Source organism: Serinus canaria, chromosome 2, assembly GCF_022539315.1.
Source record: "Serinus canaria isolate serCan28SL12 chromosome 2, serCan2020, whole genome shotgun sequence".
NCBI classification, from domain to species: domain Eukaryota; kingdom Metazoa; phylum Chordata; class Aves; order Passeriformes; family Fringillidae; genus Serinus; species Serinus canaria.
Genome location: NC_066315.1, coordinates 878,658 through 891,295, shown reverse-complemented (window position 1 = coordinate 891,295; position 12,638 = coordinate 878,658). Strand labels below are relative to the sequence as shown.

General features: G+C 53.1%; 1 protein-coding gene across 10 annotated transcripts in view; it reads left to right on the top strand.

The window, feature by feature from the left end:
* Nucleotides 1-3,189: 3,189 nt before the first annotated feature.
* Nucleotides 3,190-12,638, top strand: part of MAP4 (microtubule associated protein 4) — a 147,376-nt gene continuing 137,927 nt past the window's right edge. For all 10 annotated transcript variants that reach the window (XM_050971736.1, XM_050971733.1, XM_050971735.1 and 7 more), the window contains exon 1: nt 3,190-3,289. The gene's annotated coding sequence lies outside the window, so the exon portion shown is untranslated. The remainder of the gene's footprint in view (nt 3,290-12,638) is intronic.

The following is a 12,638-nucleotide window of genomic DNA, read 5'->3' as shown; positions in this document are numbered from 1 at the left end:
AGGCCACAGGGAGATGGGGAGGGCTCGGAGTCTGAAAAAGCAAGTGGAAAGAAAACAGGTTATTTTCTTCAGAGGGACAAGCAAAGATAAAGGAAATGCTTTGAATTTTTGCACAGGTGAAGTATGTGGGGAGGCAACAAATGGAGAGTGTGCCTGAGGTTGCTCCCAGGAAGCAGAGAATAGACATCGGATTTTAAACTAAACCAAGGAATTTTCATATCAAACGGTGCCCTGGGAAGCTGTGCTAAGTTTGGGTGGAGTCCTTCCCTTCCCTTCCCTTCCCTTCCCTTCCCTTCCTCTGCCTTCCCTGCCTGCTTCCCTTCCCGCCCTTCCACGTTCCTTCCCGTAAAGGCAGCGCTTCCCTGTCCCGGCCCTTCCCGATTCGCCTTCCCGTTCCCTGCCCTTCCCTTCCTTCCCGTTCCCTTCCTCTTCCCTTGCCCTTCCCTTCCCTTCCCTTCCCTTCCCTTCCCTTCCCTTCCCTTCCCTTCCCTTCCCTTCCTTCCCTTCCCTTCCCTTCCCTTCCGTCCTTCCCTTCCCTTCCCTTCCCTTCCTTCCCTTCCCTTCCCTTCCCTTCCCTTCCCTTCCTATCCATCCATCCCAGCTATTCTGTGATTTCCAGGGTTTCATGGAAGGAAATCCCAAAGCTGTGGGGCTGTTGGGAGCCCAGGGTCACACAGCCAGGCTCTGGGAGGTCAGAAGCCCTTGTGCAATTCAATAGGGATGCCTGGATTACGGTGGACAGTTGCCTGCTGCAATCTGTGTGTGACAATGGACAAGCCTGTGGCATTACAAGGTTCTACCTGCTCTGCTTTCTGATTTCAGGTGTACCTGGCTGGGATTTGGGGCAGGTGTCAGAGCTGTGGTGTGACAGGGAGAAGCCTGGGCACACCATGTCCTTAATCCACCAAAGGTTTGCTCCTGTGTGATCACTGTGCAGTGAAGGCCTGGCTTTGGGCTCTCAGGTTTTTCTTTTGGGGAATAAATTCTAGGCTCAGAATTTAGGAGGAATGACCCAGAAGCTCTTTTTGAAGCCAAAAGCAGTCAGCCCAGAGGCTGGACATGCACCAATGTAAGCCAGTAATTTTTGTTGTATTATTGTGTTGTAACCCCTGCTTTTTGTTGGTTACTGGGTCTGTTCCACAGACACAGGAAGCACTGTCCTGCTCTCAGGCCAGGGTGCACCCTGTCTCAGAGACAGGCAGCAGAAAGGCTCCAGAGGTGGGTTTCCCAAGGAGAGAGAGGGATCTTTAAGTGTCCGATGATCACGGTAGGCTGGGACAGCCCTGAAATTCAAACTGCTGCCCAACCCTCCCAAAGAGAGCCATCAGGATGCTATTTTATCTCGGAGCTTAAAAATAGCACATGGTACAAGCAGTTGTTATGGATCTGCCTTTCATGAGGACACGGGATTTCCCCTTACCGGCTCCGGCCCTGGAAGGGTACCCAGGCTTGGGGAGCTGGGAGAGGGGTGGGCAGAGGGTGCAGCTTAACCCTGCCTGGATGGGGTGTGCCCCCTCCCACACCTCATGCCAAGGGTGTTTCCTCCCTCCAGTGACCAGACATGAGCCACACCTATTTTTGTTTTAATTTAGTCACCGTGCTTTGATTTGCTTATCTGGCAGGCCAGCGTGTCCCGTATTTTCATGATTTAGTAGCTCTGCAGCTCCCTCCGGGCAGATGGGTGACACAGAGCCTCGGGGACATGCAGGAGCCTGGCTGTCAACAGACAGGGGCCAGTGTCCCTCCCTGCCTGCTGCCCGGGTTCACTCCCAAAGCACGCTGTAAGGGCTTCTCCCTGAAGAGTGAGGCTGGATGTTCCTCCCGCGTGCTTGCTGTCCCTGCACCAATGCAGTGTCACCTCACACTTGTCCCAGGGAGTTTCAGCCACGGGAAATGGTTTCACTGAGGGCAGACAATGGAGGTGACAGTGGTGGTGGATGAGGGAACAGTGACCGGTGTCACCCACCTGGACTTGCGCAAAGTGTTCCACACTGTGCCACACCACATCCTTGTCCCCAAACTGAGGGACAGGGATTTTCTGGATGGAGCACTCACTGGACAAGGAAGGGGCTGGATGGTCACACTCAGCTGTGGCCACTGGCTCAGTGTCAGTGCAGAGCAGTGACAAGAGGGACACTCATGGGTCAGGAGTTCCAGGGCCTAAAGGGGCTCCAGGAGAGCTGCAGAGGGACTGGGGACAAGGGATGGAGGAACAGGACACAGGGAATGGCTTTAAACTGCAGGAGGGTAGATGTGAGGGTGGGCAGGCCCTGGTGCAGGGTGCCCAGAGCAGCTGTGGCTGCCCCTGGATCCCTGGCAGTGCCCAAGGCCAGGCTGGACATTGGGGCTTGGAGCAGCCTGGGACAGTGGGAGGTGTCTCTGTGTCTCTGCCATGGCAGGGGTGGCACTGGATGATCCTTAAGGTCCCTTCCAACCTAAGCCAGTCTGTGATTCTGTGACTCTGCAGCTGTGCCTGCTGTAAAAACACATCCCTTCATCCCTCACCATCCTGCTATCTATCTTCATCCCTTTATCCAGTTTTCTGCTCTCCTCCTGCCCTCCTGCACATGCAGAGGGTTGCCTTTCTGGGCCAGAAGGGCCACGGAGGATTAGGAGCAGCAGCACGAGTGGTCCCTGCTGTTCGGCCACCTGGAGGGGCGGCTGGGCGCTCCATCTGTCCCTGGGCCCTGCTCTATCAGCAGCGTCCTTCAGCTCCTTCACAGCCACGCGTGCTGTGCCACACAGGCGCGCACACGCTCCCAGGGCTTCCTCTCCCGCTTTAAATATCGCCTTTTCCTGCCCCACATCACCCTTCCCAAAGCTGGGATCTCCTTCATGCCCTTAGCCTTGTCCCTTCAGCCGCGACCCCTCAGCCCTGTCCCCTCAGCTCCTCTGTCTCTCTCAGCTCCTCTCTCCCTGAGCTCCGTCCCCTCAGCCCCGTCCTCCACCGCCGCCCCTTGGCCCCACCCTCGCCCCGCCCCCACCCCTGCTCCCGCCCCCAGCCCCGCCCCGCGCCGCACCCAACCGCTCTGGCCGTTCACCGCAACGCCGCCTCCGCCCCGCGCGGCCGCGCGCCGCCCGCGCTCGAGCTGATTGGTCGGTGCCGGGCGCGGCGCGGCGCTGATTGGCCGGACGGCGCGAGCCCCGCCCCCCCAGCCAGCAGGGTAGTGCGCTCGGCGCGCGGCCAGCGCGGCTCCGCTCCCCGCTCCTCCTCCCGCCGGGCCCGCAGGGGACAGCGACACTCGCCAGGCGCCTCCGTCCCGGCGCTGCCCCGCGCCCCCGTCGCTCGGTAAGGCCGCGGGGAGGGGGCTGCGGCCGGGGACGGGGCGCGGAGACACCGCGCTGTGGGCGCGGCGCCCTCCGATGCGGCGGAGGGGCGGCCCGGGCCAGGCGGGGGCTCCGGCCTCACCGGTGTCCGGGGGGCCGGGGCCGGGCCGGACCGGGAGGTGGCCGGGGCTGCGGGGCTTGGGAGCCGCTCAGGGAGCGCCCGCAGCATCCCCGAGCATCTCCCGTGGGAGCCGGCGGAGGGAGCGGGCGCTGCCGGGGCGCGGCTTTGTTGCTCGGGGGCAGCGGCTGGGCTGGGTCCGGGGGTCGGGAGGGCCCGGGCGTTCCCCGGCCTTGCTCCCGCAGGGTCCCTTCGGGCCCGGCTGCCCCGGGCACACGGAACCGCGGGTTTCGCTCAAGGGCGACGCAGCGGTTCCGCAGTTCTCCTCGGGACGGCTGGAAACTTTCCGTGCCGCCTTCGCGCCCCGTCCTTCCCCGCTGGCCGCCCTGGGTCCCTCGTTCCCGGCTTTATAAGGAGGGCGGCGGGCTCGCAGCGGGACGCGGGCTGGGGATGAGCATGGGCAGAGCGCGGCTCGGAGCGCTGGGTGTGGCGGGCCGGGATGCGCCAGGCTCCATCCAGGCCTCTGCTCAGTCATCGCAGCGCAGCCCGGCCGCAAACGGAGCGGGCCCGCTTTCGGGATGAGCAAACTTCTCCTGCAGAGCACGGCCGGCCTCCGGGGTGCACGAATCAAACAAATGCTCGCCACGGCGCCGTGCGGGGCTGCTGTTCATAAGTTGAAGCTCACGGCGGTGAAGTTTTGGGTTCTGCAGATGCTGTTCTGCTGCCAAAAGCTACTTCTAAGTGTATCCTGGTAGTATGAGTGTGGTAGGCTCTGCCTCTCTTCGAGGGGTGTGTTAAAAGCCTGCTCTGTGAACATACTGAACCCGAATTTTAGAGGTTTAGTTCTCTTTTCTTTAGGTGGTTCTTCATCTCTCCTTCTTGGTTGTTCCCTTGCTTATTTCGTTCCCCTGATTCCTGTATGGATTTAGCAGATTAACCCATTGATTTTAGAGTTTTTAAAGAAGTTTTTATTTAATTTTAAAGCTGGAATCATCTATTCCAGCCAGTGAACCACGTTCTTCCCAGTTTACAATTCCAGCTGGAAGGCTTCTTGAATAATACAGTCACCACCCAAGTCCTGCTCAGAGTTTCAGTGTGGAGTAACAAGCCTTGCTCGGGGCCTCCTCCTGCCCTGTGTGTGATGCTGCTGTAGCTTCATTTTGTAAACTGAAGGGACAGGACTGCTCTGGAGTTTTACAACTCTAAAGCTTCTTTTCTCCTTGCCAGGGCCTGATGTCCCATCTGGTATGTTTGGCTGGTATTGTATCTTGAAGGTGCTGTTGCAGCTTGATTAACTCCTTTATTTGAGAAAGAGAAATCGTAACTCAGAATTATTCAGGTTGACAACACAGTTATGACAAAGGTGACATTGGCTGGACAGATCTGTCTGTCAAATTTACTTTAGGGGCTTTTGTTTGTTTTTCTTTGCAAGAAGCAATGAAGTTTCTGATTATCCTTCCAGATGCATTTTGCAGGATTCATGGGCTCTTTTGAACTTCTTAATTTTTTTATTCTTTTGTGCCTCTTGCATCAGAAGAGATGGGCTTTTTCAGTTTGAAAAAGAGCTTAACTTACTTGCTGTTGCAACAGCAGCAATATCCTGTGTCTTTTGTTTTGTTTGGTAATAATTACATGTTAGTGACAAATAATAAGCTTGAAGCAGAATAGCTGATCTGTTTGTGACTGTGATTGTTGACTCTGAAGCTGAAGGCCGTGGATATTATTAAATCTGTTTTTATGTGTCTCTGCAGAAATGACATCAGGGAAAGATCAGATAATACAAAGAAGTGTCAGTGGTTTGAAGATGCCAGCCTGGGAGCTCAGCTAGAGCCCAGTGTTGCCATGGGTACAGTTTGTGGGTCACCCTGGTTCCCCCTGAGCCCTCAGCTGATATTAGGAGAGGATTATGTCACTCCTGGCCTTTAAGAACAAATGGGGAGGCTGCTGGAGGACACTTATGGCAGCAGATCCTGGCTTTATCAGCTTGTTCCTCCAAAGGCAGGGCTGTGCCAGGCACTGGCCTGTGCTGGCCACTGATGCCAGGCATGCTCCCAGGAGTGGGGACACCGTGGGACACCAGGGCTCCTCTCTGCCAGCTGCAGCAGATCTGGAGATCTGCTCCAACAGGCTGCCTCATTTGGCTGTGGGGAGCTTTGAAGGCTGTGGGTGCTGTGGGAAGTGATGAGAGCAGCCCTGGAATGGCCAGGGGGTGAATAATCCCACCAGAGGCTCCCAGCCCCTGCTGGAACCAACCTGGAGTTACTCTGATGAGTGTCATTTACAGGTGGCAGTACTAATTGTGAACTCTTTGGGTTCAGTGCACTCATTGGTTCCCTCCCAGGGACACCAAGTCAAGGTTTTAAGCAGCAGAGAATTGCCCAGACTGTTCTGTGATGATATCAGACACCCCCATGCCTGCAGCAGCCTGAGCAACAGTGAGAACAAAAGCAAATTGGGTTTTGGAGGGGCAGAAGGTGAGGCTGAGTGGAGGCTGGGGCAGGAGTGGATTTCCAGCCTTAAGCTCGTTATGTGCAGGCTGAGGAGTGCTCGGTTGAACCAGATGAATTACGTATTCCTGCTGGTAAAAGGGCTGACACAGCTGTAATTTCAGCCAATGGAGCTGTAATTATATTTGAGGTCCCAACCCCTGTAGTATTTTAGTGGTTGTCTTCCCTAGAAATAAATGAATCTGAGCCATTCCGTCAGCTCTGAGTTGTGGCAGAGTTCAGCTCTGGTTTACCCCCACTGTGTGTTCTTGCCCTTGTGTACCTCAGGCTTAAACTCACCTGCTCTTTGCTGAGCCAGTGATGTCTCCACCACTCAGTTCTTGGACTGCATTTGTCTCTCTGCACCGTGTCTTGATGTGCAAGCTCCCAAATTCTGACCTGCACCAGACTCATGACTCAGGGAAACCACTGGTCAGACAGGGTTCAGGTCTGTCAGGTGAATTCGAGCTAATTGCAATTCAAATGAAAGTGATGGTTACTTGAAAGAGAAATCATGTGTGACTATACCTTGGTTTGGTCCAGAAAAAACCCAAATAATTTATTTTGCTAGGCCAGACATAGATTGGAAGATAAAATTCCAGCCTCCTCCGCTGAGAACGAGGAGTTCAAGGTGTGTTACTCATCGTGTTGTTGCGAGTCAGATTGCAGACAACAAAATTATAATTTGTGTAGGTACCTGTGGAGTTTCAAAGGCAAATTGAAGAAGCTGATAGTGCTCTGAAAGGCAGAGTTATTTCCTGGAACTCTGAGTTTGTGCTTCCTGTCTCAAATGAAACAGATGAAACTCTTGCTTAGTCAAATGTCTGTGTCCACAGCTTCCTCGTGCTTTAACAGCAATTGAACTGATTATTTCTGTGCTTTTTTTCTTTCCTCCTTGAAGGCAAATGAAATTATAGCCAGCTGTAGATGAGAGAAGCCAGGGGTCTGTGATTACAGCACGTGGGAGGGGGCAGAGAGCTCGAGCCACCAGCGCTGCATCATCTCCACAGAGTTCATCTCCAGGAGAAGGGGTGGATGTCCTCTGGAGCAGGTTTCCTGGGAGATGGTGGAGAAGCTGGGCTAGCAGAGCAGGTAGGACCCCTGCATCCCGTGGGGGTTTCACCTCCTACAGCTCAGAAAGCAATTCCAGGGCTTAGTGTTGCACACAGGGGAAGGAATTTCTCGTGGGAAGAAAAGGTCAGTGAAATCAGTTGCTGTAGATGTTATGCAGATTTTAACTTGGTAGTGAGAAGAATGAAATACTTGTGGCTCACACTGGTGCCCTGTGCTGCTCTGGGTTCTTAATATTATGTTAGAAATTATTAAATACTAAATTTATTTAAAATTATTGGGAAATCTGACCCTGGAGGGTTATGAGCAGACATTGGTGTGATGCTCTAGCACTCTTAAAAATTACTTCAGGATAGTGCTGAGGATTTGCCCCAAACAAGATCAGCCTTGGACTCCTCTGAGTAAATTACTCATTTTTGTATGTTGCCACAAGAGCCCATAGTTTGGAATGCTGGAGACCAAAACTTCCTGCAGTTGCTGCTGGAGAAAACACAGGAGACACCGAGTTAATGGGAAGTGTAGGTTACTCCCTGGATAAAAATGGCTGTGCATGTAAATGATGGTGTATTCCACCTCCACCATGCACATGGTTCCCTGGAAGTGTCTGCTGGAAGCTGGGAGGGTGCTGGGTTATTTATTCTGTGCTCCCCTGGAGACAGGGAGGGAAGGGGCTGGTTTCTTCCCTCTCTCTCAGAAAAGGCTGCTCCTTGCTGCTCTTCTAATCCTTGCCTTATTTTATTTTACTCCCTGCCTCTTAGAACTTTTCTCGGGTAGAGTGGCAACTGCTGAATGGGTAGCTCCTCCAGGGAGTAGCAAGATAGCAGCACTGAGATAAAGCTCACAGTGTCCCTGTGATTTGAACAAAGCTGGCAGACAAAAACAAGAGTTGTAGTTGCACTGTCGAGGGAGGTTTGTGTAACGCAACAGGCCCTGGATTAGCTTTCCTTGGCCAAGGTTGGATTTCCAGCCTCCTGGAGCTGGAGCTGCCCTTGTGAAGGGAGTTTAACACAGACAGGCACCGTGCTGGAGTCTGTCCCCTGCCCAAGAGTGGCTGTGTGGGTGGGAGGAGGGTTCAGCCCCAGGTGTAGCTGAGCAGGTGACAGGTGACGTGCCAGCCTCGGTGTAGCTGTGGATTAAGGAGGGATGGGCAGCGTGCCCCGGCTGCGTGCTGGCTATCAGGCTACTCCGAGGAGCTCCTGGGACAAGTATGCAGTTAATCACATCCATTAGCACGATTAAAATCCTGATTAGCCTGTGTCACTCACTCCCATTTTCCTCCTACACTTCGCCCCTTTTTATCCCAATGTGATTGCAACGTGAGCAGCAGCGAGGCTGGGAGTTGTGAATGGATCCCAGGATTCTGGGCTTGGTGTTGGAGCAAAGTTCCTCAGAAGGCTGCCCAGCTGCTGGCTGAAGAGAACATCTGAAAAATCAGCCCTTCACAGCTGGAGGAGCCTCAGCAGGACTGTGGGGAATGCAGCTGAGCATGGAGTAGGCTCGTCTTGCTCACATTCCATGTCTGGTGTGTCCTGACATCTGGATTTTAACATCTCCATCCCTGTGTGCTGAGGAGCTCCTCGTGCTGGCTGGCACCTTGGGGCAGGGCTCCTCTGGCCTCCAACAGCCAGGGCTGAATGGGCTGGAGAGCAAGTCCAGGGATGGGATGGTAGGGAAAGACAAGGCTGAAATTGAGGGCAGGGAAGCTGCACATCAGCTGGTTGGATTTTGACTAGAAGTGGAAAAAAAGACAAAAAATGAGGTAATTGTGTAAATTCCTGTGTGCAAAACCTCTTTTTTAAAAACTTCACTGGTTGGGGAGATACTGTTCATTCTCAAACTGGACCTTTTTGGAAAAGCCAACGTCTCTGAGCATTAGGTCATACACTTCCAACACATTCCCGCCTGGGAGTGAGTCATTGTCTTTTGTAAAATTGTATTAGAGCTACATCATCCCCCAAAGCTGTTTTTCAGCTGAATTTAGGGTGTTGACACTTGCTCTAAACAAAGTAAAGCTATGGGAGCATTTATCAGAGCAATTTCAAAGTGTGTTTACATACTCTGGAGTTGTGACTCCCGAAGTGCCGGGGCTCAATTCATCCTTGGGAGTGGAAACCCTCAGCTCTCACACTGAGGACTGGGGCAAATATCTCCATGTAACTGGAATGATGTTTGTGAAGTGCTTAAAATCCTCTGGAAGGGGCAGAGAAACATCAGGTGCTTTTACCTGCTCTTATTTCTCCCTCCTCCCACGTGTTTCTTGCAGGGGCTGTGGTGTGTTGGCTCTTGGCTGGTGATCCTCTGGCAGTTTGTCCTTCCAGGGGTTGATACTGAGGGTTTGTTTCCATATTATGACTTGATTTTCTCTAACAAAACTCGTTTGAGGTTCCAGCCCTCCTCCACTTCATACTTTCTGTCAGGTTGTTGTGGCAGAATTTCAGTGCAGTGAAATGGGGCAGTGCTCAGGTGGGATTTCTGCAACTGATTTTAGAAGCTGCATCAATTCTGTTAAAGGGGAAGTAGGAACAACTGCTTGGAGAAGGGGATGCCAGGCACCCAGCACACTGGCTTTGCTGGGGAAAATGTGAGGGGAAATGCTGTCAGTGGGATGAGTGAGAGCTTGGGGTGAAAAATGCTTGGCCAAGTTTCATTGGAAAGGCTGAGGCTGCCAGGCACACCTGGATCCCAGAATGGTTGGAGCTGGAAGGAGATCACCCAGGGCAGGGTCCCCTGGGCTGTGCCAGGTGGGTTTGGGATGTCTCCAGAGAGGAGACTCCAGCCCCCCTGGGCAGCTGCTCCAGGGCTCTGCCCCTCCATGGACAGAGGCTGTTCCTGTGCTGGGCTGGAGCTGCTGGGCTTTGGTTTGTGGCCACTGCTCCTTGTGCTGTCCCTGAGCAGAGTCTGGCACCCTCCTCATCTCCACAGAGTTCATCTCCAGGGGAAAGGGTGGGTGTCCTTTGGGGCAGGCTCGTGGGAGATGGTGGGAAAGCTGGGCTGAGCAGAGCAGGCAGGACCCCTGCATCCTGGGGGGACTTTTGCAGCCTCTGCTCACCTGGGAAATGCTCCAGACCCCACATCCAAATTCAGTGTTGCTGTGTTTGCTGTTGACTCCATTTCAGCTCATCGGAAAGGGACCCTGAGTGCAGAGCTCAGAGAGGATAGGGCAGGAACGAAGCACTTGGGACTGCTCTGAGCAGGATGCAAGTGCAGATCTGAAAGTTGTGTTTCACTGACACTTCTGTGATCCCCTCTGGAAAGCACTGGGTGTTTTCAAGCACCTGACTCGCAGGAGTTCAGATCTGCCTGGGTTCCAGGCACACTCAGAGGAGGAGGTGGACTGTGGTGAGAGGAGTTCTGGCCTAGGCTGAGGGTCCCTGGGAGGTGCCCCTGGCAGTGCCATCTGCTGATGAAGTGACATCTGCTCGGGAAGTTCACCTGCTCCCTTCCCTGTGGGCAAGGGCAGCTTGGTGCACACTTGAGAGGAAAATCAGCAATGATGTGAAGTCAGCAATGATGTTGGATGTGAAATGCTGTTGGAAATACTGAGGAAAACCCAATTGTAAACAGCAGCTTAATTAAAGAAAGTGTTTTTAAATGTCATTGTTGGTGCTGTTTATAGCAGTTCCAAGTGTTTAACTCCTGTACCCTCATTGCTCTCTGCAGCCAGGTTCCCTTTGTGGTGCACTGAAATGCTGTTAACACCAAACACAGCCCTGAATTTGGAATGTTAGTTTTCCCTAGAATCCCAGAATGGTGTGGGTTGGAAGATCATCTCAATCAACCCCTGCCCTGGGCAGGACACCTTCACTATCCCAGGCTGCTCCAAGCCCTGTCCAGCCTGGCCTTGGACACTTCCAGGGGTGGGGGATTTTGGTGGTGTTGATTAGGTGTATTCCTCTTTGTGGTTTTTTTTCTGTTTAACCTCTCAGTTTCAGCCATTTCTCTGTTGCACCTTTATTAAGTGCAGTGCCCTGTTAAAAATGCTCCTTTGCTTATCAGCACTGGTTTTAAGGAATCTCAGAAGTTTTTCTGCTGTCCCTGGATACTTCCACTGCTGTTAATTAGGTAATGGGAAACTTCCAAACTGGGAGAGCAAAGACAAAAATCCCCAAGCAGCTCCAGCAGAGGCTCTGAATGAGGCTCTGCACACAGGGGAGGCAGAGAGTGAGACAAAGAACTGAGTCACCCTCTCTTCCTTCCTTTGGACTCTTGTGGTGGGAGGGAATCGTTTCTGTTGTAAGTCATAAATCTGAGCAATTAGCAAAAGGGCTTTAGATGTTAATGGTGCATCATTCAAACTCCTTACCTAGCAGGAGCTGTGGATTTAAGTGGTATAAATAAGCAGCAGTAAATTGAATAGGGTGTGGTGCTGGATTCCCACTGGGATGTTGTGGCTGCACAGCCCCAGCAGTGTGGATTTCATAGCTCTTAGTGCAGCCCCCAGCGCTGGCCCAGCACAGGCAGGAGCTGGGACTGCTGCAGAGAGCCCAGAGGAGGCACCAGGGGGATCCCAGGGATGGAGCAGCTCTGCTGGGAGAGCTGGGAATGTTCACCTGGAGAGGAGAAGCTTTGAGGTGACCTCAGTGTGACCTTGCAGGACCTGGAGGGGCTCCAGGAGAGCTGGAGAGGGACTGGGGACAAGGGATGGAGGGACAGGACCCAGGGAATGGCTCCCACTGCCAGAGGGCAGGGATGGATGGGAGATTGGGAATTGGGAATTCCTGGCTGGGATGGAATTCCCAGAGCAGCTGTGGCTGCCCCTGGATCCCTGGACAGGGCTTGGAGCAGCCTGGGACAGTGGAAGTGTCCCTGCCATGGCAGGGGTGGCACTGGATGGGCTTTGAGGTCCCTTGCAGCCCAAACCACCCTGGGGCTCTGATTCTGGGTGTGTTTGCTCACAGCTCAGCAGCTGCTCTGGGTGCTGTGAGTGTCTCCTCCTGCCCAGGTCTGCAGGCTGTGACCCCAGAGTGGAGGTTGGTTCCACCTCCGTGGGCAGGGTGGTGCAGGATGAGGGACACACCCTCAGGGTGAGCCCCAGTCCTGTGTTCAGTCCCTTGGGATGCCATGCTGTGGGGTTGGCACACAGTGCCCATCTCAGGTGGTCCTGTGACACCACCCCAGTGGGGACTGCAGGGTGCTCTGGGTGCCTGGAGCTGGATTTGATCTCACAAATTTGCATTTATATATGAAACTGCAGTGTATGTCATCTGCAGGGTTAATTTTTCCAGGATATCTTCATGCTTAAAGCATACATATTAATTTTCCTCAGGCTGTATTTTAACCTATTTAAGCATTCACGACATGAGAATTAAAGGATATTTCCAGCTCGGGTTCTGAGGGCTGGATTTTCTTTAACTGGGGTTGTTTTTTTAGATAAAATGTGCTTTTTTTTGCATTGGGATTTGGACAGAGCATGTAGGGCAATAGGATCAAGTGTCACATTGGGATTACATATTTGTCCTGAAGTGACCCTCTTAGGAGCTTGCATGGGTGTAATTGGTGAATGACTGGATTTATAGGGATGTATATCTGCATTAGCCCTGGTTTGATGGGACTCGAGCTGATTTGCTTGTGCTCCAAACTATTTTCAGCTTGGGGAATTCACTTTTAAGGAGGGATGCTATAATTTGCCTGTATTTTCCCTTAAAAGCAGTGGTGGTTTTGCTAGGATTTGATAGCTCTAAATATGAATGTAGAGC